Below are 23082 nucleotides of genomic sequence, written 5' to 3' on the forward strand. Positions count from 1 at the left end.
CACATATCCTGATTCCGTCTTTTAAAATATCTCGGTGAAGCTACTGCACATGCACATGTTTGGGCAACCAGTAAGGCTCGAAATAGAGAAATATCCAAAGCGACCTTCATTATAAATTCCACTCAGCCTCATGGAACCTCACCAATCCGGAACCCAGGGCCTTAGGTTAGTTAATCACTGCATACTCAGTTGAGGTTCTGTCCTATTCAGCTGCAGTACGGCCCAGAATGCTGCAAAACATGCTCGCCTACACCAGCCTACACCAGCTCCCACAGATTGTAGGCACATAGCTGAGAAATAGATGTCACGGATGCCAATGCTCTATTGGTGTAATCAAAATGTTGCAACCAGGTTCATGCTCAGCCACTCGATGTATAAGCACTATGTGTGTCCTTCACTGAAGTCCTGGTCAAAACAAACAGTGGGAAAGCCAGCAGTTTTGGCTTGTGTATTAGTATTAGACATTTGCCAAGCACTGCTGTTAGATGCCCAGGTACTCACACCACAAGTGACTTTGCTGACACAAAAGCCCAAACTGTTGGCATTGCTAATGCTTTTTTCTTTTTCAAATCAATTAGGATAACATCAATAGAAGAAGATATTGTGTGAGTACATGTAGTCTATTGGTGAAAGTAAGATGCAAGCACTTAGATGTGGGACTTCAAAAATAAGTTCTTGACGGTAGCATAAACATCTGCAAAAAAAATTAGAAGAAAAGAAGCTTTATATATTGTGGGATAGGGGATGCAGGTATAGGGAAACCTGAGGCTGAACAGGGCAGTTCCTGTTTATAGTTGGTCACCCTAAGTTACCTGGGGGCAACCAGACGTGGACTCCCTGCTCACTGTGCTCAGAGAGGCACAGCTTCACCTCACTGATGAGGCCCAACATGGCTGAAACATGTATATGGGGTTGCTGTTGGTACTCTTGTTCAGAGAGGAATTGCCATAGCATTTTGGTGCTGGACTGCCCATGTGGGCGGGGCAAAGACTGAGATATGCAAATGGATATTTCCCATCTGTGAAAGGTACAGTGAGCAAAAAGCGTGTGCTGCAAACTCTCATCTCAGAACAGGTTATCATGCAATGTTCTTTCTGGAGAGGAGCGCCTGCTACCTTTTATTGAAATATTTCAAGGAACTTGGGGTTGGTCATCCTAAGTTACCTGGGGGCAACCAGACGTGGACTCCCTGCTCACTGTGCTCAGCTTCACCTCACTGATGAGGCCCAACAAGGCTGAAACACATGTATGGGGTTCCTGTTTGTACTCTTGTTCAGAGAGGAATTGCCATAGCATTTCGGTGCTGGACTGCCCATGTGGGCGGGACAAAGACTGATATGCAAATGGCATTTTCCCATTTGTGAAAGGTACAGAGAGCAAAAACCGTGTGCTGCAAACTCTCATCTCAGAACAGGTTATCATGCCATGTTCTTTCTGGAGAGGAGCGTCTGCTACCTTTTATTGAAACAGTTCCTGTATATGGGGAACCCTCGCAGCCCTAATTTACGTGACGCTAATGCAGGTTTTGGCTAATGGGTGGGCCGATGTATTCTACTCACAGGTGAGGGCAACAAGAGGCCTGCAGTGTAGGAAATTGCATTATCCTGGACCATGTGTTTTGGTTGGATTGAGCCCGCTAGCAGAGGAGCCGAGATTGAAACCAGCTGCAGTAGTTCAACCAGAGCGGTTTGGTGGTGCTCAGGCACCTCAAAGAGGAAGGTAACTTTTATTTCTATATGGGAGCACAGCTTTTTGTTATTTTGTGGACATAGAATACCCTATAGGGTCGGGCCTCTGTATGTGACGCCCTTCTGGGAAGGACTTGGAATGAGGGAGCCATATGATCTCAAGCAATGACAAAAACACACACCTCCTCTTCATACACATATTTGAACAATGTCTCACATGCACTTTGACCATCATTGAAGGTTCCACACTGTATACATCAAAAAAGCCCCTGCATGGCAAGCCTCAGCCTCTTCTCCCAGCAACCATCAATCCCAGTCTGCCATGACCTTGTGTGGAGATTGGTGAATCAACTCACTCTTTCATGGATCACCTCCTTCTTGTCCACATCACTTGGACTCGCCATTTGCACCACATCCATCAGGCAGCGATTAACACTTTCCACCACCCCATTACTTTGGGGAGGTACAGCTCTGTCCTCCTGTGTTTTATACAACATTAGTACCCGGTGAGGGACAATCAGAATGAAAGGACCATTCTGATTGGCCCTCACCGGGGCATTACCTGACCGGGAATCCCTGGATTCAGGCCTTTGTCCCCAGCGGGGGGTCTGGCAGCCCCTCAGGCAATGAGGAGGTCTGAAGCGGGGCCATCCCCGCTCCGAGCCTCCACACGGCTGGAGGCCGTCTTCGTATCCTGCAGGGGATTCAGGTATGTTTCTTTTGTCCTCCCATCCCCCCGCCCTCCCACTTACCTTCAGCCTGCTTTGTCCCCAGTGGGGTACGATGGCAGCCTCCAGCCATGCGGAGACTGGAAGCATGGACACTTCTGTTCCCAGCGCGTCTGATCCCGATGGCCGCCATGGAAAGGGAAAATGGACTCCATTTTCCCTTTCCCAGCAACCAGTTTGTTTTTTATTTTATTTTCTGTCCCGAAACGCAGCAGTGTTTTGGAACCAGAAAAATGCTTTTAGTGCCCCGGTCATGCAGATCTTGCGGGCCGGGGTAGTAATAGCTATATGCCCCTCGCAGCGGGGGCATTACCGACTCTGGTTATCCTTAACGAAGGCCCCAGGGCATTACCTGAGTCGGTAATGCCCCCGCCATTCGGGGTATATTGCTTAATTGTACAAGATACATTTCTACCTCGTTAGTCACAAACTGTGGACCGTTGTCACACAGTGCACTGGTTGGCTGGGTTGGGCTGTCACCGAAAAACACACAGAGCTCTCACTCCAACAGCCTGCTGCACGCACTGTTCCGCTATACAGGAAAGAGGGCTTTTTAATGCCTCTGCATGGCCTGGTGCCATACCCAATAGACACTGTGCCAGGTGAGGGGATGGCTTCAGTTCAATCCCAATAGTTGGATTCTAATTGCAGTACATGCTGTTAATGGTCTCTGGTTTTCACTAAGTCATGCTTAGAGCACAGAGGGCCTGATTTTAAAACATGTTGTAACATTGGGTGTCTGTCTTAAACTACCTCTCCAATATTCACATCACACATTAGATTAAAGTGCTCCTTTAGGGCATATGGATTTGTAAACAAATGCTCATGATCATCCCTCACTACAAAATCATTGGCAGATCATTTTACTCTGTGATTTGTGTCTGCAGCAAAGTCCCCGTTAAGAGGGTTGTAAAGCTTGTGAGATTTGTGGACAAGGAATAGCGGGTGGACAGGACACACAATCTTTTTGGGACCAGCTATGCTCAGGCCATGAAGCCTTTTGACCTGGGAAGTGGTAACATTTTTACGTAAACTGCGCCTTCTGAAGTGAGATGATAAATTGAAGGATTTTATACTCTGAGCTGCATTTCTTTTTCTTAATTATCTTTTCTTCTTTACTCTTGTTTTATACAGTGATGATATGTGTAATTTAATAGGTACTGCTATTTTAATTTTAATTGTGTGAAAAGTCGAGTTCTTTGACTAAACCACAATAAAAACAAAAAAAGTAAAGTCCCCAAGGTGTCCCTGTCCCCCGCAGATTTGATGTGTGTCCTACGCCCCTGCCTGTAAGTATACAAAAAGTATTGAAGAATACTTACAGGCAGGGGTGATGCCCAACAAAAAAATAAATGTTCACAAACAGTGAAAGCCAGAAACCATGCAGTCATTTGTGGAATGCTAAGATTCAGGGTATTCATGGCGTGAGGCAGAACTCTGGATGTGGATGTTGGTATCTATTGTTTTATGATTAGCAATATCTTCTCCCAACCTTTTTTTTTTCTTTATCTCATTCTTTCTTTAGCTTCCACTAACTGTATTCTTCTCCGCTAGCATCTCCAACGTTCTCTTCCTTTCTTTTTGCCACATACCCTCCTCGGCAGGTCCACTGCTTCTCCCCTCCTCTTTCCCGTTGCCGATGTCTCTCTCCCTCTGACCCCAACCCCTTCCACTCGTTCTTTCTCCAAAGAAATGTAGGGCCCAGAAAGCAGAACCACGAAGACAAATGCTGCCTCACTCTCCCATAACAGGCCGACGGCAGTGGAATTTCGTCTGGAAAAAAAAAACACGTATTCGCGTTATTTGAGTACTTCCCTGCAAGATTTCTCCGCAGAATGGAGTGTAATAATACAGCTGCCAATGACAGCTCTCATACAGACAGGGTTATCGTAACCCTGGCATCACGAGTGGCATTACGCCTTAGGAACAAAGCGAAGGCCCTCAGAATGCCCAAGCACCACTGTGGTGACATACGCATGCGCATTGCAGCACCAGCAGCTAGATTTGATACGCATGACGTTTTACGCCCGAGATCTGCAGCCTATCTATTATTGCTACGTGCAGTCTTATGCTGAGCAACCGGCCCCACTCTCCGCTAATTGCAAACATCTATTTTCAGTGCGAATGGCGCAGGAATTACCTGACCCATCAGACCAAATAGCAGCTGGGCTACGTTTTCGTCGAAATGGATTGTTTTAATAATTTCAAGGCAGAAATGAAACTGCGAGTGAAGCATAGCCCTGGGACGCCAAACTGAAAACGAGGCCTACGTAGTAATTTATGGCTGGAAGTTCTCGGCCAACCCACGGCAGGTCGTGACTGCAGTCAAATCCCCACTCTCTCTTTGCAGCAGCCCTGCTAATGTTTCTTGTCTGCCCATCCACAGAACCTTTAGGATTATCAACTGAAAAGCTATATGCTCTTCCCCGGGAGGGGGAGGAGGAAGGGCGAAAATTGATCATGAACATTTGAGAGCTTGAAAGAGGAGAGGGGAAATAATGAAAAGTGGATAACAAATGCATACCAGTCGATTAGAGGCAGTTGTCTGTAGGAGAAAGGGTGCGGAGGTAGAGCGGGCGACTGTGAAACGTATAAAGGCTGTCATCCTCAAAGACTCCCCTGACGTTTTTCCCTTCCAAGTAATATATCAAGAGAGATGCATTGCCAACATCCCTTTCAAACCCTCTCAGGGGCCCTCTGCCTTGAGCTGTAAACATTATGGTGTACATTTTTTCTCTTCTAACCGTTACTTTAACTGCTTCCTTAACAATGCCTTTACAATTAGGCTTTTCACTTCGATTTCTACTGGGCTGTCAACGCCTGCGTACACTTATTTACTTGTAGTTAATGAAGAAATGTGGGTATGCTATACACAGTGACAGACCAAGGACCAACACTGAGACCAATGTGTGTGCTCCGAAAAAGCACAATTAGTTTTACCGCCCATCACTTCACCATCTCCTCCTTCATCTCACTTAATACATACTTGAGGTATTAGCTTCCCGCATGGACCTCATTTTTAAACACAAAGAACCAATCCTAATTCAAAAAGGCGCAACAAGACCCCACTGTCCAACACCAGCCCGGAGCGTCCTGTACATACCCCAACAATGCATTCACATTTTTTTGTCTGACCCTACAATATTTGCAGAAGAACCTGTCTGGGCTAGGTGTTCTTCAATTGTTAGTCATTGTTTTTTTGTTTTTCAATTTTTAGTCACGTTCCCAAGAGCTCAACAACATGGGAGCGATTTTCGTCAGCAATCTGCAACCTCAGCAAGCCAATGAGGCTGGCAGGTTTCAGTGCCCCAACATCTGAGGAATCTGCCCCTTTTTCACCTTTAACTCTGCTGAAACTCCCAATTCCACAGTTGTCCTCTGCAAGCTTAACTACTGCTCCAGTGTCGGTATGGGACTCACTCTATACTCTTTTACCCCATGGGGCAAGGGATTTTCTTTTGCTCCCATTCCCTCTGCAACCTTCCTTCCTCCTCATATATCTCGGAATACTGCCTCAAGGTGATTTGGCAACACTTGTGCAATTTCCTCCACCTAATATTCCTTTGTCTTTCATTCTATTCGATCCGTGGGCTAGATTCTATTCCTGGCTCAAACCATCTCCCCTGACCTCTGCTATCTTAAACCATCTTCTACCTGTCTGCCCTCTGACTCCCTTTGCCATCTCTCTTTCCTTCCCCTTGTGTGCTTTGGACCACTGGAATTCCCTGCCTCCTGACATCAGGACCATCCCGCTCTATCTGACTCCAAGATGGCCCAGAAGGGGCACCTTCTTTCCCAGAATCGCCTCCTGGTGCCCACCCCCACGCTCCACTTCAATTCTTTCACCGATACATAACCCGGAGTACTGCAAATTATGATATTGGAACATATGTATGCATATGTCTGTTGGTGTGTGTCAGTGCTGTTTGCTACTGTATGTGAATGCTGTGTCCTCTCACTGTCCGAATGGCTTCCCACTACACCTGTTTATTGACTCTTGTCCTACATCACATCAACCAGTGTAAGGTACCCAACCATGGGATGGATTGGCCAGTCAGCTGGACATGCTTGCATAAGCTCTCCTTGCTTTAAAAATAAATGAACTTCCGAACATGTATGTTGACCTCTTAAGAAAACCTTGCTATCATTTTGAGTACTAGGCTCTGTAGATCTCTAAATAGATTGTATTAACTGTTATATCCTCAAATATGAAAGGACTGGGAGAAGGAAAGAGATGAAGATTACTTATTGAGTATTCTTCATTACTCCAATTTATCTTTTCATCACATCCCATTCCTTACTACACCATCTTTAGGGATTGAAGTATGGTAATGCTGCTTGATCATTTCCTCAGTAATATAAGGATTAGGACAAGGAATTAGATGAGGAAGTAATGACCTGAGTACTTTATAATTACTCAGATTTTTCCTTCACCTTAATAGACTTTCAATACTGACAATTAACTATTGTCTGCATTCCTTATTTTTATCTGAACTATTGTTTGCATTTCTTAGATGTCACAATGTAATCACCTGCTGCACTGGGCTACAAGCAACAGTCCTAATATGTGAAATGGACTAATGCTTCAGTAGATATGTATGCCTCTGGGCTGCAAGTGCGCTATACAAATGAAAATAAATAAAATCAAATAAATAAGCAATGCAAAATTGCACAAGGCTGTATCCTGTATTCTGCCACCTTTTGTGCTGTACATGTCTATGTCTGACTGTAACTGCCAGCCACCTGGTCACCCTGTATCCAATCTCCAAGTTTAAGTGCCTAGATGCCTGTGGGCTTTGTGCGCTATATAAATGACTAAATAAATAAATAAATAAATAAATAAATAAATAAAGTACCGGACACATTCTGCATTACCTGTACTGCTGCATCCCTAGGATAGAATCAATCCCTTTGTCTATTAGCAAACTGTCCTGCGATCTAAAGCTGAACTAGAGCTACCAACAAAAGGCAGAAAGGAAAAGCCAAGATTTAAGTTTGAGGAAAACGATAGACAGGGTGGGAATTGTGCAGATACATTAAGAAGGTTCCAAAACAGAAAAGGCTAGACACACTCGCTCCTTGAAACACTTGTGTGTAGGCGTGTTATAAATGCCATATTATATAATGAAATCTAGACTCAGATAAGAATTCATGATCAGGGAGGTCCCTTAGGAAAGTGGTGGCTAGGCTTACAAGAAAAAACGCTAACACCACTAATAAAAAGGCAGCAAAAAACGATGCAGATACTTGAATTGATTGGTGATAGGAAGGTGGTCAAGTTTGGCCAGAGTGGGTGTCCCATTAGCTGACCTTCGCAGAGCAAAGTTCAAAATGAGATGCCCAGTTTTGGAGAGTTTTGAGATGCTACAATATAGAAGGCAAGACACCGGAATACTGAGCTAGAGCAACTGTGACACAATTACATTATGCTGCGACAGCAGACATACAAACAGGAAGGATGGGGAAGGAGAATTTCTGCAGTAAAAAAACCCAGATAAACATAATTAGGAAGAGGCCGTCTTTATCTGATGGATCAGGGGAACTGTGACCACCAGACTTGAATGAAGGCTAGGTGTCATCAGTATAAGCATCGAAAACAAAATCAAAAGAGGGAATTCAAAATAGTTACAAGGTTAGACATGAACATTGAAATATTTAACATAATAGGGGAAAGAGTTGACCACTGTTGGATACCACCCACAGATGAGCGAGAAGGGAGAAGTAGTAAAAGGGGAAATGCAGGCAGTTTGAAAATGGCCAATAAGCAACGAAGATATTATGGCCCTTAGTCACAGAGGGTTTTTCAATGGGGTTTTACCATTATTGAACACTTCTGTGAATTAGGCCCTATGTTGGGACAGAGCCTTTATGCCAGAGCAGAAGAGGTGATTGAGGAGAGTGGTATGGTCCATAAATTTAAATGTTCTGGATGGATTAAGCATACATGCAGCGTCATTGGCCATATTAATTTAATTCATGAATGTCAGCAGGACAGATTCCATTGCATGGTCCAGTCGAAAGTCATCTTGAAATGGTTAAAATATGTCAGAATGCTGCATAAAGTCTGTAGGTTGCAAATAACAACAGACTCGAGGATCTTAGGAAGCAGGAAGAAGAGTGATAGGACAGAAATTACAATAAATCATATAATCCAAAACTTCCTTTTAGAAGAAATGTCACTAAAGCTGATTTCGGAAAACAAGGTGAAATGGCTCATACGAGGGAAGCATTCCCAACCAGCGAAGAGTCTCACAGATCAGAGCCGAGCAGAATGTCAGAATCTAGTCCAAGCAAAGATGAAAGGGAGAACCGGAACTGAGAAAAGCGAGAAGATTTATGGCGTTTTAATGGGAGACAGAGAAGAAACAGATTGGCAATAGAGGAAGAAGAAACCTTAATAGGAGAGGGCAGATCTAAGAAATAACTTAAAGTTATGTGGGGTGTATGCAGGGCACTATGAGCTGGGTGGGTTTAGTCTTCAGGGAACATTTATTTTTGGGTGTTTTTTTGGCATTCACAATGGGTGTCTGTGGGGAGGCCAGCAGGGTCGGACTGGGCCATACAATTGTCTCGGGCACCAATGAAAAAGTGGTCCACAGTTGCAAATGGTTATTCGTTCCTTTTGTGGCACTATTTGAACGGTAACCAAGGGGGAGTTTTTGATGATGCAAATTGTGCATTTTAAAGAATATTAATTCAGCAACACTGTCCAAAACGAATTACATTTGCCCAAATTGTCCAAAAAAGTAGCTCTACTTTGATCAGAAAAAGTGGCCCACACTAGCATTTTATGTTTTTGGTTCGGCTATGGGCCTATTGCGCTATAGGACAGTCCAAGCCTGGAGACCAGTGCTTCAATTATTTAAGGACTGGGATAAAGAAGGGTAAACCAGTGTATTGGAAAATACTGGAAAGCAATCAGGCCAATGGTTTGTCTATGTATAATGGTTGTAAGACATGTTTTCAAATCGGTGTCTATAATATACCCACTCGCCTAAAACCAACGTTAATATACCCCCATCTTTTTTTAACATAATCTGTTCTGTTTTATTGTGAGAGACTGGCTGAACCCCTAACTCTGACACCCCTCGGCTGGCTTTACTTTTATACATTTTCTTTCCATGATTGTGGGGCTAAACATTCACAATGGCAACACTGCTCATGCCAGAGCAGAGAGGATGAACATGTTATCCCATGAGTCTGGTTTGTAAAATTGTTATTTGAATTTACTCGCAAGGTATGAGGTACACAGAACTCCACGAACAGTGGTTCACAAGCCAGTGTCCCCATGTAATGCATTTGGTATGGCATTTCTATGCCATCTATGTGCACATTATAGTTTATAATTTGATCCACTATACATGGTATGAGGTGCAAAAGGCTACAGATGTGTTGCAGTCCCAAGAGATCTCCTGTATATTGACACTGCTTCTACTATTGTGGTATCAGAGGCAGCTCCAGCCTCCAGGGTCTGTAGTAGTCCATTGTCTAGCGCAGAGGTCTGCAACCTCTATCATTCCAGTTTTTGCACTATACTAGAACTCCTATTATTTGATCATAGTCAATGGTCATGGGGATTGTAGTAAAATATCTGGAGAGCCTAAGGTTGCAGACCCCTCTCTATTAGGCATTGTGCCCTTGCTGAAATGTTACGGTGTGAAGCCTTAATTTTTGCACAAACAGGTGTATTTCATCCTGTCCCACCCTCAAAGAGTGGGCCACACCCAGGTATCCAGCCATGACATTATAGGTGTTGCTTCTTTGCACAAACTTGTTTGGGTTAATGTGAGTTGCTGTCTTCTCTGAGCTTTGTTCATCTATACAAATATCACTCTCTCTGGGACTTCCATCCTTACTACTGCCTCCCTTTGGATGGCCTACCCTTTGGGTGTTGACAGTTTTCTCATCAAAGCCAAACAGGATATAATTGCCTTCCACACTATTGCCTGCGCCAACATTTCTAGGTGTTCTGTCAGACTGTCCCTGGTCCTGTCCATCAGTACCTTGTGTAGAAGTGCTCCTTTTTTGGGGGGTGGGGCGGCGTGGGGGGAAGGTGGCTAGCTCTGGCAATGTGCCCCACCGTCCTACATACAAAACAATGCGAGGTACACTTTTGCATCCCTTCAATTGGAAGTCAGTGGATTTTATTGTCAGCATTACCTCAAGGTCTGAAGTAAGGGTGACATTCCTTTTCTATAGTGGCCTCATTGGAACTTGAGCTTATCAGTAAACAGGAAGGTGACTATCTCACCAGGGAAACAGCGAGAGTTCCAATATTTTACATTTTGCCTAAACTCCACAAAAATAAGGAAAAACCCCCGGGCAGGCCCATAGTTTCGGGCGTCAACTCCATTCTAGAACCTTTGTCCAAATACATAGATTTTTATCTACGTCCTTTTGTAACCAAAATGCAAAGTTATGTGCAAGATACTAGGGATGCCATTGTCAAAATTGAAGGGTTGATGTTTGATCCTATTACAGATATTTTGATCTGTTTGGACATACAATCACTATATACTAACATCCCTCAAAGAGCCACCCTTGAAGTGGTTGAAGAAACCCTGCTAAAACGAGAAGACAATCATCCAGTCAGTAATGCCTTTATTGTATGGTGTGCCGAAATGGCCCTTACCAATAATTTTTTTCAATTCTTGGGACAGTTTTACATTCAGGTAGAAGGGACTGCTATGGGTGCAGCAATGGCCCCTAATCTATCCAATTTATATGTAGACATGGTGGAACAAACTGTTATTTATTCTGAAGTCAATCCCTTTAGACATCAGATATCACAATGGCTGAGATATATTGATGATGTTTTTATGGTATGGCATGGAACCACAGAGGAAGCCAATAATTTTTTTGTATGGTTAAATAATCAGAACAGATATTTAAAATTTACAGCATCTATGAGTTCTAAAGAGGTCAATTATTTAGATCTAACTATCTATCATAGAGACAATCAACTGTGGGTCAAACCATTTGTAAAAAATACTGATAAGAACGCACTATTACACTACGGTAGTCACCATGCAAAACATGTGCGGGATAATTTACCCTTTGGACAATTTTTGCGCCTTAAACGCAATAGCAGCACTAGGTCGGATTATGAAGAAGGTGCTAACACACTGATTAATAAACTCACGGAGAGAGGGTATCCAGCTAAGATTGTTAAACAATCAGCCAAGAGAGCTTTTAATAACCATCGAGAAGCCCTTTTCGAAAAGAAAAGAAGAGACACTTCAGAGAGCCCATTGGTATTTGTCAACACCTACAGCAATATATCCTATAAAGTCAAAAACATCATTTATAGGAATTGGAAAAAGATCATGAATATTCCGCCTCCGGTAGTGGCATTTAAGAAAAGTACCAACATCCATAACTTCGTGATGAGGAATGACATACAGAAAGTACACAACACAGATGTCAGACAGAGTACTTTGTGGGGAGCACCAAGGGTTGTAGGACACCATCCTTGTGGTAATTGCGTTATGTGCCCTCTAACACGAAAAATAATTTCAGTAGATTTGGGCTTGAAAACAGATTGGCTAATGAAAGAACATACTAATTGCCAAACAAATAATGTAATTTACATGATTAGATGTCCATGTGACCTATTGTACATAGGGAAGACCAACAGAAAATGCAAGACTCGCATGATAGAACATAGGAGTTGCCTAAAAAATCATATTGAGAAAGCCCCACTGGTCAAACATTTTGAGGAAAAAGGCCATTCATTTATGGATTTTGAATGGTGTATCCTGAAGAAAGTAAAGGGGACAACTCAGGAAGATATCAATAGAAAATTGATTAACTTGGAACAAAAATTAATTTTCCTAACTAACAGCCATTTAACAGGGCTAAAGGAAAACATTGAATGGCACAATATTAAATGAAATGTCATCGTATATTCGATGGTTTGGTTTTGTGAGCCTTGCATCCTCTGTTGACAGTCCCTAAGGATGGGGATTGAATACTAAAAATGTGTATATCTGCCAAACCTATGTAATATGCAATGATGTAATGGAATCTTGACACTTCATATTGATGTAGGGTAATCACTTAAATGAATTTACACCGATGATCGGTGGTGATACATTATGTTCTAGTCCTCTGAGTTATATATAGATCTATCAATGTAGGGTGGTCCTATGGAGTAGTTACATTTTTGTTATAGGTCCTAAATATAGGCTTTTACAATCTGCCTTAGTACGATGTTTAAGAGAACTGGGTGGCCGTGCAAGTAATCCTCTTACCTTATGCCCTACTTAGAACTAGAACTAAGGTTAGTAAATACACAGCGGATCACCTAGGAAATGGCGTGATTTCCCTGTGACGTCATCGCGTTACGTTGTACAAAGGTTAGTAAATACTTGGAACTAGAACAGGGGTTAGTAAATGCACAGCGGATCACCTAGGAAATGGCGCGATTTCCCCGTGACGTCATCGCGTTACGTTGTACGTGATGACGTCATCGGCCTGCGCATGATTGCAACGCACAACGGGCTTGATAAGGACCGCATTACAGGCGAGTCAGTAATACAGAACAACAGACTGCAGATTTGCTAGAGAAAGCTCTTGTTTAGAGGTAAGCCAGGGATTTTGAAAGGGCAGATAAGTTCAGCCTCCATAGACAATCCATTATTGTAAATATTGAGGGGTATTTTTTGTGTTTATCGTTTTAGGTGACACGCCATCCCTCCCATTAAGTGATCAACAAACCAGGGATTGGAAGCGTATTTTAAATACCATAAGATCCTAGATAATAATATCTTAAAAACCAATGATACGAAGGTAAATAGTTTTGACTTTTGTTATGGTTGTGGATCTACCCGCTTTCCATTTCTTTGAAAGTCTTTTATGTAAGTCTTTTTTCGTCTCATCACTTTACAAACTTATAGAGTTTTTTTTCCGCTCTTACTAGATCTTATGCTTAACCCACATGGTAAATGCATTGTCCTGTGACGGGCCTAAAAGAATTTACAAAACCTTTGCCAAGAGAGATAAAAACTTGTACTGGGACAGAGGTGAGATCTTACTCTGGATGATTTTTTCACCCCCGGTTTTTTCATATATTACGAGTGAGATTGATGATTATACTATGTTTGAGAAGGTATGAATTAGTCTATAATGATATCAGAGAATCTGGTGAGCAATTTGGCTGTTCCTCGAAAACCATTGTGAAAGTGAAGGACAAATGTATAATTGTCATATAAACTTGAACAACATTTACTGTTACAAGTAAGAAGCATTAGTATATGATATATTGTATTCTTGATGCATCCTAATGGTGATTAGGTTGGCTAGGTTTAATGAATTAACCAATTATGCCCATGTAGTAATATGTTTTATGTTTGTATGTATCTTCAGCTATAGGAACCAGGAACATAGAGAATAAGTCTACAGGAAGCACAAAACAAAAATTCTTCTGCCCCTGAAGAATGTCCAGTTAATAGCAACATCAAGGACAGAAACTTATATAAGTTGGGCTAATTGTTTATATACAGTAGAAAGCAAGAGGAATTAAGTTGCTACTGCATATGTTTATGAGTGTTTGTTCAACTTGACTTTATATGGTGGAATGACTACTTTTAAATATGTGTATATTTTTTATATGGTATAAATGTACTAATGTTTTTGATATTTGTGCTTTTTTATAAATGAATTAAAAGATGAAATTTTAAGGATACATTTCCTTGTTTTTTGATATATGCCATTGTTTAGGTTTCATACAGCCCACATTTGTTGAGTGGTTGTATGTGTTAGTGTTTCCAGAGTTTTGAAGATAACAGTCCATGTCTATAAGTATGTATACGTCCCTTCTTTTGATGAAATAGATATTATATTCCCACTTGGTAGGAGGGATTATCACCTTAGTGTGGGGCAACCCGCGAATGAAATAATGTCTCATTGGAACTTGTTCAAGAAAAGATCGTGCTCTAGTGAAGGTGTCTTTTTTCACTCTTAATTTCTGTGGGCAGCCCCTTTTAAATTGGAGGTTTCAGATGGGTGTGGCATGGTTGATAGGCCCTCTGGAATTCCATTGGCCTCTGAATGGATTGGTCTAAGGTTGTCTGGTTCTGCAAACTCTCTGGAGCAATAGAGGCGAGTTCCAAAACTGCTGCAGTAACAGAGACTCTTTCAATTGATATAATTTAATTCCTTCTATTTACTTTCCAAGAAAACCTGGTATCCTGTAAGAGGGATGATATTGCATCTCCAAGGGTTTGTAGCTAAAGATATTGAAGCTTCTGGTGGCATTCAGGATCATGGACAACCCTTTCCATAGGTAATATGCCCAATAGGTTGAGGATTTGTTATTTATTTATTTATTGTGTGTTGTAAGGCATGTATACATCAAGTAAATTGGGTTTCAAATTCTGTAATTCACCTTACGAAAGAGAGGCAATGAATCTTCTTCATTGGTCCTTCTCTCATTTCACAGTTGCCACCACTTGCCCTCTACTGTGAGGAAACACAATATGTGTGCATGTAGGCTGGGGGAGGGTGAGGCCCTCCAGCGATCTAGATCATCTTCAGTTACCAATTACGTTCAGTTGTCCCAGAACTGCCATATCGGGGTTTGTGCAGGTCCGGCTGCTGTATCATTCTTCTGTGATTGCCTTAGCTGGGTTTGTGTGAACAGATGCATGAGGCCTTCCAAATGGCTTCTGTGTGCTAGGTTCTCATATTTCTTTGGAATTTTCTTAGCGGTATAGGGAGTTAGTTGATTCCACAGCTCGTGAGAAGGCATGGTTACACTGCCCATCTGTGCCAGTCTTCCATCCAGGTTTATACCTCCAGGGTTACAGGGCCTGCAGGTTACTACGTTTTCTTGAGGTTGGTCTTTCTGACCTTACGTTTTTGGTCATTAGACAAAGTGAACATGTCTACATCACAGTCAAAGTAACGGGTCAGGTTGATGGTAGTCTGATGGCAAAACAGGGACATTCAGTTGTGCCTAAAGTGCCCTAATCTGTGAGCTCTTAAATTCTTGAAAGATTATTTCTTCTCTCCATAAATTAGATATACAAAGGAGTCAAAATCAATTTGCAAGTTAACTCTATTGGCATTTTGGGTGCTGGTTTAGGTTCTACTTTCTCAATGTGTGTGTTCGCACTCTTGACACCACATATGAGGGCCAATGGATCAGAAGATGTCTCAAAACAAAAGTTATCCTATCGTCTGTATATTATTACAATGAGGCTTAATATCAAATGGGGATTTTCTGGTGGAAGAATCAAATGAAGCATTGTTATCACAAACAGTAATAAGGTTCCATGAACAAAGAGTGATGCGCTTTCTCCTGAGCTTTTACACTACTTTAGGACAATTCTGTGTGTTTGTTCCCATCTTTCTGATCTTTGCATCTTTACCCTGCATTAAGAAAACTGCCTCTGCCATTTTATGGTGTTCCTGAGCATGCTTATCTTTAGCAAAGGTTGAACCCAAAGGTACTACTCCATTCCACTACAGGCAAGGACTTAGTTGACTGCTGTAATATTTTTGTTAAATATAATTGTTTTTTTATAACGTGCCTAATACCATACCTGAGTTTGGTTTGTAAGCGCAGATCCGGGATACAAACCTTTGTTGCTCTGCCTGACCAGCGGATTGCCTCTGTGCTATCCTCCGTTCACCATGGCCTTCTCTTCTCCTATTTGTCACACATCTCTGGCCCTTTAGATGACGTTTGCTCAGCCAGCTCCCAGCCTAGCTCAGCAGCTTGCCACCTACTTTCTTTCTGGTGGTGGCTTCTCTCCTTCTTGCATTCTCATTCCTCCCTCTGTTGTACACTTGCCTCCTTTCTGCCCCCCCTTCTCTCCTGTCCTCTGCAACCTTCTTTCAATATCCAGGTGTCCCACCTTCCACTCCACTGTCTACTGTCTCTCCATAGATATTCCTCCAACTCCATAGATGCCCTGTCTGTCACAAGATCCTCTTTCTCCTCCTTTTTGCGCTCTCTCACTTAACATTCCTCCTCGTTGCTCCATCCCAGTGTTTTTTTCCTCCCTCTTATTTCTCTCTCACTCTGTGACCCCCTCACCACTCTCTATAAATTGATGTTTCTTCTCCTTCTCCTCCTCTCTCTTATCCTGAGGTTTCTACTCGTGCTCTATTCCTCTCTTTCACTCTCTTTCTCTCTGTCACAGAGTTTAAGCCTCTCTCTCTCTCTCTCTCTCTCTCGCTGTCTCTCTCTCTCTCTCTCACTCTCTCTCTCTCTCTCTCTCTCTCTCTTTCTCTCTCTCTCTCTCTCTCTCTCTCTCTCTCTCTCTCTCCCTCCCTCTCCTTGTCCATCTCCCTTCAAATATGACATCGAATTATTTACTTCTATGTTCCCTCAGTTACCTTTTATTCACTTCTCCTTTTGAAGTATGTTGGTTTAAGGGGTTGAGAGATGGCAAATGGGCTTGAAAATTGCCTAGGGCATGTGATTGGTCTCGAGTTATTGGCAGGAAAGTCATTTCACCAAAATGTCAGGGATAGCGAAAGTGACATCACACAACCCTTGACCTCTGATGACATCACAGGAAGTGATGTCATGTGACCCCACCCCAAAGTGTCATCACAGGAAGTGATGGAACGCGACCTTTGACCCCTTGATAAAACAGCAAGTGGCATCACATAGCATTGTTTCTAAGTACACTACAAAAAACATGGTTACGATATAACTGTAAAGTGATATACATTGTGTACAAGAATGGATCACCATATGTATCATTAATATCAGTGCTTATAGGCCCATTTACCAAATTACTGTGAATGCAAGCAGACATCCACGGCCAACCGATAATGATGTGTTGTTATACAGCACTTACGATAAGCATTTTATATAGAACAAATATGCATACAATATCTCCCAACCCGTATTGGTGTTCATTTAGCAACCTCAGCAGGATGAAAGGCTGAGTTGACCTTGCCAGGAGCTGAATCTGCAACCTGCAGATCACACGCACATTGCAGCAGCGAGTGTTCAACCCTCTGAGCTATCTTGACGGCTATAGCTATCACAAAACCAGCCACTCCAGAAACAAAGGGCCACATGCTGCTGGCCCAAAGAGCCACATACTGCTGGCCACAGCCCAGGACCCTCAAGTTAAAAAAAAAGTTTATTTTTTAGGGGTAGCAAGGGAGACATCGGTTGCGACCCCTGGCAACCCCTGAATAAAGTCCCTTGTTATTGGCCCTGTTTCCTCCCCTTGTGTGCTGAAAGAAATGCCATTTCCTTCTGCATTTGCCAATAGAGCTACATGCCGAGGGCTCAAAGGGCTGGGTGCCCATCTTGTAAATAGGAGGCCCATGATGACAGCACCAGTCAGCCTCTCCATGCTGCTCATACATAGGTGGATACCACTCGTCTTTTGGTACGTACCACAAGCCGCTACCTGCTATCACAGATGAACTGTCAGTCAATCTGTCTTATGGATTGGCTTGCAAAGTATGGGGTGCATATAGTACCATTAACAAGGTCTTGCAACAGAATTCTCTTGTCAGAGATTTCTCCGTCATTTTAATGCATACTACAGTTTTTGGTTATGAACTGTGGGGCAGGTTCTGAATTACAACGTGGGCGAAAGCACACTAGACACAGTATTGTGTGGGAGCCCTGAGAGTTCACTATCATATATGAAAGCATCATTCCCTGGCTCTCAGACCCCCAGGAACTCATTGTCTGGCTTATTTAAAGGACATACAATAGTCAGGATTTGAATTTTCATGTAGTAATAGATGATAGACAAGGGATCTCCATTTCAAAATGCTGTCATGCAGGGTCGAACAGGGGCATTAAATTGTCTCAGGCTCCAATGAAAAAGTGGCCCACCATTGCAAATGGAAATTCATTCCCTTTGTGATAGACTGTTTGAGCAGTACTCAAGGGAGAGTTGTATTTATCAAATGTGATGCTAATTGTGTAACTTGAAGAATATTTATTCAGCAGAAATGAGCATATTGAAGTACCTCATCCAACTGACACACATGGGCCAAACAAGTGGCTCATATTGACCTAAAGAATTGGCCCATACTAGCATTTTGTGTTTTTGGTTCGGGCATTGCCCTATTACCCTATAAACCAATCCGAGCCTGCCATAAGGCCCCAAGCAGAAAGGCGTCAAACCGACTCTAAGTGAATATTCACATGTTATGGACTAGGTGATGTCATCCAGCTTTATTTTGTAACATCTTTTTGCTGTGAGACCATAACCAGTTTTGAATTCCTCAGTCCTCTACCCTGAGTGCTGTTATGTTAAGATGATTTGTACCATGCACTGCTGCCATTTCTATGGTCTTAGATGCTCAGTGTAAATTAATATTTGTGGGAGACCCCGTAGAAAATTCAGTGACTCAAAATAGTTTCTGTTGCTCACAGACCCATCCACTCTGTTATGGAAAACAACATATTTTGGTGGCTGGGCACCCAAGTTATTAAACTTTCCAGTTTAATAATATACAAGTCCCTCTGCCCTACCGGGCCTGCCAGCCCGTGTAACATAAAGGGACATTTTATAGGCACACTGTCGTGGTCACACTCAACTCAGGGAGTTTCTTTGCCCCCCAAGCAAGGTGGCGCTCAATAAAGCACTTTTTATTTCAAGCTCAATTTGGTGAGATCTCCAACGAGTCTCGCATCCAACCCCAAAAAATACCCTTTGTCACCAATGGACTAGGAACTAGGCCGGTGCGTAGTAAGAATATATATTTATTTATGTATTTATTTAATATTTTATACAATGCTAACATCAGCAACCATGCTGTGGCAACACCCAAAATCAGAACAATAACTCTATTCAAACAACACAGATGACATTTTGAAACATGCAATAAGAACTTATAACAGATTTAATTTTGATTTAACCAATGGAAAACATTCACAATACAGGATCCACATGAATGACTTAATTTGAAACAACGTTTTTCTCGCAGCAACCCCCACCCTCCAGGTCTCAATTAAATATGACTGCTTTGATTGAAAGGCAAGGTGCAGGGAGTGAGAGCACAATGGAAAATATGTTATGGCTGCTGATTTCAAAAGGTTTGGGAATGGAATTCACTGGGAAAAATCGTTGTTCCGCTTTTATCTAAAAGGCAAAGTTGGGAAAAAGGAACTCAAATGAAAATTGTTTTTCACCACACATGAAAATAAAAGGCAGGACTTGATAACTTGGGATCATAGAAAAATTGGAACCACAGGGAACATCTCGTTTTGTACACACATACAGATGAGATGCAATAATTTGTAATTCTGATTTAAAATGAATGGGAAATTTAGTTTTGCAACGCACATATAGATGAGGTGCAATACCTGGTCATTCTGATTTAAAATGGATGGGGATGAATGGGAAATTTTGTTTTTGCACCCTCCACACTGACCTGAATGGTGGTGTTTTTTGGTTTACTTCTTGTTTGGGATTGCGGCATCCCCCCATTTCTATGTGGAAGTGAAGGATTTCAGAAACCATCAACCAAGTCTTTATGGTCTATACCAGCTACAACACACTAGGCATGAATTTTGTTAGTTTTGAATTCTAACAACACTCAACTGGTAATTTTCTATATGGGCATTAATTGATTTACTTTAATCCAATGTGCTAAGAATCTACACAGCTTCCCCCCTGCCCACACTTCAATGGAAAGGATTATGGCAGGCAGTTCCCAACACAGTACAATTTTAACAGAGGGGTGGTTGTCTATGGGGAAAAGGTTTAATTGAGATTTAATACATTGTGCAAAGGGCCTATCCAGTTTCTCCACCTCCTTGATCCACCAATGGAAAGGGATAAATGCAGGTGACCGCTCACACAATTAATGGCTTTGGGATACCTACTTACATGGGATGCTCTATAGGACACACACTGCTCATTTTATGAAGGAAAACCTGTATTCAGTGTTTAATCAATGGCAGGGCATAACCTGTCTTAGTAAGTTTAATTTCTTCTTAAGACGTTTGACCAGCCATCTGGTTTATCCGTGTTTATCATAATATTTCTTCTGCTTGGCTTCAAGGCCTTTCTCTGTGCTTAATGTACAGTTTATGTGAAGCTTGATCTCAGGGTCACTTCTGCAGGACATGTTATCAGCAACTAATTGACAATTCTTCTTGGTGGGCCCGGCCCCAAAAGGTCTGGAGTTCAGGTTTCAAATGGTCTTTGTTCAGAACTAAATGTACTTTTTATGGGGAACCTGACCTTAAAGGTCGTGTCTGTTGGTTGTGTAATCAGCAATTCACCACAAATCGTTCTCTAGCTTTATATTTCTTTATATTTTTACTGAATTTAAAGGCTGGTTGCCTTGGCGAACCCAGCCCCAAAGGTGGGGGTCACAATTCCAGATACCCAGCAGCTCAGTGGAGAAAAACATCATCAGCCAGTTACCGGCATGGTCCTAAAGGTATAACATTTCCCATTGGCACTGTATGTTTAACATGTTGCATTTCAGATTACATTTAGGTCTGCTATTTCTAAATACCATTTTTCTTCGCATACTGTATTAAAAGAAATACATTCACTCTCTCAACATAGATAGTCCGTAGTTACATAAGGAAGCAGTATTCAAATCTACACCAAATGAAATAGGGCCTTCTTTGGTAATGCTGTAATTTTATATGATGGGTTTAATGTCTTTCTTCCTGATGAATGTGCTCTGTCCTTCATTTTGTTTCTTAAATATCAGGGTTCATTCCTCCTTTTTAGCTTTCAAATGTACAACTATTTATTTTCATCCCACATGTTCTGCCACAGTTTTTAATCTATCCATGTGTAATGTCTTTCTTTATTATAAGAGTTGAAATAACATGAGAATCCCAATGTTCCAACTAGGCCTTTTGAAAGTGTCAGTTCATTTGTGAAAAGTAAGTGTCTTTCTCCATTTACGCACTTGTCAATTTGATTAGATTGTAACTAGGCCCATTTCTTTCCATGTCACTTGGCCTTAAGTTTGAAAAATATGTGTTTTGGACTGGCCTACATTTTCCAATGGATGGCACCAGCCAGCATCACTCTTACATATTGGCCTGGCCTGGCCTCTTTGTTTCTGACATTCACTGGCTATATTTACCCCACAACACATGGGTTGTTATCATGAGTGAAGCACTATGTTTGTGTGGTAGATTCTCAAAAGCTGTTTAAACTGTGTGGAACCCTTGAGTCACCCATAATTTGGATGCTTCCAGTTTCCCTGTGTAGAGAGCTCTGCATTAAGTAAGGTATCATGTGAATGCATGGTAGAGGAAGGAGAACGGACACCAGTGATCTGATCCAAACATTGGCAGAGACCAGAAACCAGCCACATGTTGTTTCCAGCATGAACTGGATCACAGAATAAGATGGACGGCACAATGTTTAGGGATAGAAATAGCTCCTGTGGAGATATGATATGTCTATTCATATAGCGCCTATACACAATGTGTTTCAAAGCACTTCAGGGCAAGGGAGGGAACATGGGAAAATACAATGACATTCTTACAGGCCATGAACAGCAATGATGTGAAATTAACTATCATACTCGGGCTGACGGCATTTCAGATAGTGCTGGAGAGGGAAGGGCAGGGGGCAGGTAAGGGGTGGGGGAGGAGACAGACGATGTTGCTATCATACTAGATACAGGGACAATTCTGACAGAGTAAGTGCATAGAAGAAAGTAAGGGGAGTAGATTGGAAAAGAGAGAAAGGGGAGGAGGAGAGAACAGAGAGAAAGCAGTCAAAATAATTGGAGAAGCAAGAGGGGAAAGCGAATACAATTGCAGAAGTCAGTAGTAACACATAATGTTGCAAGCCAGGATACAAGCTGAAGATGGGAACAGCATGATTCAGGGCCACCATGAGAACAAGATGCAAAGGAAGTCCATCATGAGAGTTGAGAAAGGGTGACGCACCGTGAATCAATGAAGTCCATAAAAGTCCAATCCAGCATACGCCACAAGACGGTGATGGTGAAACCAGAATGTATCAGGACAGACTCCTGCAGAAGTAGGCTGAAGGGGGGGAGGGGCGAGCATTTCTAGAAGAATCTGAGTCCACACATCTGACATTTTTGAGTCTAGTAGAAGAGAGAAAAAAATAGTTATTGCAAAGGAGCAGAGCTGACTGAGTGATTGGTTAGTTGCATTCAGCAATAGCAATAAGCTTGCGGTCGAGCCTAAAAATTATCAGAGCGAAGCGATAATGAATAATATTTTCCCTCTTGCCCTTGATAAAGGCAACATTTCTTACTGCGGCTCTCCTCTTAGAGGTAGGCCTGACATAGGCAGGGCCACCGATCTTAATATAGAAAAAGCCAGCAAACAGCGGCCCTGCATTAAAGTGCTTATTAAAATTTGATGCGTCAGTTTAACACCTCTTAGCTGGTGAGCCGTCTTTCATCCACAGAGAGGGCTTTGTAAGCCCACAGCTCCTCTCAATATGGCCCTAAGTGGTTGTGTTTTATTTTATGGCACCAATTAGAAGCATGTTAAAACATTGCAGTATCAGCTTGCAGCGATTTCAGCCTCCATTCCTTCTGACCACTTGATAAAACAGTAAACAGCAGCAGGGTAATGGCTTTGCAGCGTGGGAGGGAAAGCACGAGGCTCCCCCAGGGGTTATCCGGAAGGAGGCCAGCTAGACACCAGCAAGGCGGGCCGTGGTTAGGTGAGCCCTTCTGTACTACAACGTGTTTATTGATCGTGCACAAGA

The 23082-nt window shown here is 42.3% G+C and overlaps 1 long non-coding RNA gene across 1 annotated transcript in view; it reads right to left on the bottom strand.

Annotated features, from left to right (window-relative positions):
• Window positions 1–19094: 19094 nt before the first annotated feature.
• The window catches only part of LOC138504076 (uncharacterized), a 110694-nt gene continuing 106706 nt past the window's right edge, over window positions 19095–23082 (bottom strand). Inside the window, exon 2 of the long non-coding RNA XR_011279765.1 lies at window positions 19095–22447. This is a non-coding gene — a long non-coding RNA (uncharacterized lncRNA). The remainder of the gene's footprint in view (window positions 22448–23082) is intronic.

The sequence above is a fragment of the Ambystoma mexicanum genome, chromosome 11, assembly GCF_040938575.1.
Source record: "Ambystoma mexicanum isolate Mex_15411 chromosome 11, UKY_AmexF1_1, whole genome shotgun sequence".
Classification (NCBI taxonomy): domain Eukaryota; kingdom Metazoa; phylum Chordata; class Amphibia; order Caudata; family Ambystomatidae; genus Ambystoma; species Ambystoma mexicanum.